General features: G+C 52.0%; 1 long non-coding RNA gene across 1 annotated transcript; it reads right to left on the minus strand.

Annotated features, from left to right (window-relative positions):
• Window positions 1-316: 316 nt before the first annotated feature.
• On the minus strand, window positions 317-2,004 carry LOC137462430 (uncharacterized). The gene is made up of 2 exons (XR_010993691.1): window positions 1,831-2,004; window positions 317-623 (listed from the first exon to the last, which is right to left on the minus strand). It is a non-coding gene; the product is annotated as an uncharacterized lncRNA (long non-coding RNA).
• Window positions 2,005-2,707: the final 703 nt, after the last annotated feature.

The following is a 2,707-nucleotide window of genomic DNA, read 5'->3' on the forward strand; positions in this document are numbered from 1 at the left end:
CCTTGTTTGTTTTCCCCTGGTTTAGGTAGTGCTCAAGTCTCAGCTTTGTCCTGAGTGCCATCACAAATGTCATTAAAGTCCCCTCCCTGAGTCACATTCCACATTCACCCTCCTCCTCCCCACAGCACCTTCTCAAAATGTGAATATTAGCAGTGATTTACAGGGTACTTTCACTGTTTCTGACACTGTGTTGAGCATCTGGTCTTTGATGTGCTCTTCAGCACCAGGGAAATTTAACTTTAACAGTCTCTGTAGCATTTCCAATTACTTTTGATTATGAAATAGGGGGAAATTCAGTGAAATTTGCCAATCTGCGTTTGATGGGTTTCATGGCTTTTATATTTCTGTACGATGGGAGATTTTAGGGAGGAAAAGATCTGATTCCTGATGGGGCACGGCTCAGGCAGCAGGAATTACACCATTTGTCCTGACACAATGGTTGTTCCCCCTCTAATTGCACAGAATCAACCTCACTAATGATAAAACACTTTCTTCTCCTCTGACACCGAGCACACACAACCCCGGAAGTTTCACTGTCATCGCAGAAACAGAGATTAAAACGCACAGTGTCGGGAGCAGGGAAGGGAAAGATTCATCAGTCTGAGGGTTATTCCTCTGCTGTCCTGCAGGACAAGGGGAAAAATCAGAATTAGGCAGAATAAAGCCCTAAAGGAGCCCCATTAAAAGTGGCTGACCCGAGGCAGCTCCTGGGAATGTGGGGCTGTTTGTGCCCTGGGAATGTGGCTGGAGCTGCTGTGCTGGGGCAGTGAGGGGACAGATCCCAGCCACGGGAACAGGGACAGTGTCCCCGAGCCAGGGCCAGCTAGGGGCACCCAGGGAGCTCATTTTGGCACAAATGGGCCTTCCCCCAGTGACTGCTTACAGTAATTTTCCATTTCTCTTTCTCCCAGAGGGAGAATGGGACCACAGAAGTCTTCCAGAGGCTCCAAAGGGGATGTGCTATGTCAGGATGGGCTGAAATCATCCCATGGCCAGGACAGGGATTAAAATGTGCTGCTCTGGCTGTCAAGACAGGCTGAAGTCACCCCACAGTCAGGATAGAGCTCCAAATGTGCTCTTCTGACTGTAGGATGGGCTGAAAACCCCCCACAGCCAGGCCAGTCCTCAAAGGGAGATGGCCCTACACAGACAGGGATATTCCTGCACCCCCAAATTCCTGCAGGAGCTCCTTGCTTCCAGCAGTCCAGCCCAAAAAGCAGGATAATCCGGGGAAAGCAACAGGAATTCCTTGCTCCTGGCCTGTCAGGGCACCACAGTGTGCACAGAGCAAACCCCAAAGCAAAGACCCACGGAAGAACCCCCTTGGGACGTGTGTGAAACCACAGAAGCTCCTGGTCCCAGCAGCAAATCCTTCATTGCAGAGATCACTCCCCTGAGAGGCTGGGAACTGCCCCCAGGTGTGACTGCAGCTGGATGCAGTGTCCCTGTCACCTGCTGGGCACTGAGGCTTACACCCCATTTCCCAGGTCTAGGTTTGAATCTGACACTCTCCAGATTCTGAAGTGGGAAGGAAGATCCTAGCTCTCTTCACAGTTCACCCCCAAACTCCATATCTCACTCCCTTTAGGGCCCTTCAGTTGTCTCCCCTACTTAAACAAACACAGACTGAGCATTATTTTCCTGCAGGGGTTGGGAGCTGCTGTGTAAAATAGGAATTGTCATGTGCAATGGCACATGTCTGATGCAATTCAAATGCTTTTCACCCTCCTGGGCATAATTACTGGGAAGAATGAAAAAAAGGTTCCTTGGAACCCTGGCACAATTCACACCCTGAGCCCCTCCTGGTGCAAATGAAAGCAATTTCATTACTGTTCCAGCGCTGATCAGCACGGAGCAATCAAATATCCATCAGCCAAAGCTTGGCTGATCCAGGAGATGACTCCAGAGTGACACTGCCCCGGTAATGAGCCCCTGTGTGGCACGAAGGAATTGGAGTTATTGAATCCCAGGAACTGGCAATTTGTACCCTCTCAAAGGCACTGCAGTCCCCTGTCCCTGTGTCACCGAGTGCCACTGGCTGGCACAGGAGACATTCTCAGCCTGGTTTGTTCCTGGTTCTGTCAGGTCCCTGGGAGCCTGCAGGCACAGAATGTGCCAGGCAGGACCTGCAGTGATTTACTGCAGCCTGGCCAGGACCCTGGATGGGGACAGGGCCCATGGCATCACATTAATGCTGTCAATGTGGAGCTGCGAGCCCAGGGCACTGCCAGGGCTGGTCCCAGCTGGGGCAGAGATGTCCTTTCATGTGGATCACAGGCATCGGCTGATTTGTCACGGGCTGGCAGCTCTAAGTGGTGGTTTGACGGTCAAAGGACCAATCTGACACCAAAACAGAAAAAACATCTGCCCACAGGCGTTTGCTGCTCGTTATTTTCTCATCAGCTCGGACACTTGGCTGCTCTGAATGACTCGGGTGAGGGAGGGTAAAACCCAAGGCTGCTGGAAAAGATCTGATCAGTGACACCAAGATTGCAGCCTGAGGGCACAAAACCTGCTCAATGGGATGAATCCCCAGGGTCAGTCCCCAGGGTGAGTCTCCAGGGTGAACCTCCAGGATCAATCCCCAGGGTGAATCCCCAGTGTTTTGGTGTTCTCCCGTCGGGGACTGAGGGGCTCTGCAGGGCCAGCAGAGCGGGGTGCAGGCAGCCAAGGAGCAATTTCTCCCCCACTGCACTGCCAAAAGAAA

Source organism: Anomalospiza imberbis, chromosome 25, assembly GCF_031753505.1.
Source record: "Anomalospiza imberbis isolate Cuckoo-Finch-1a 21T00152 chromosome 25, ASM3175350v1, whole genome shotgun sequence".
Lineage (NCBI taxonomy): Eukaryota > Metazoa > Chordata > Aves > Passeriformes > Viduidae > Anomalospiza > Anomalospiza imberbis.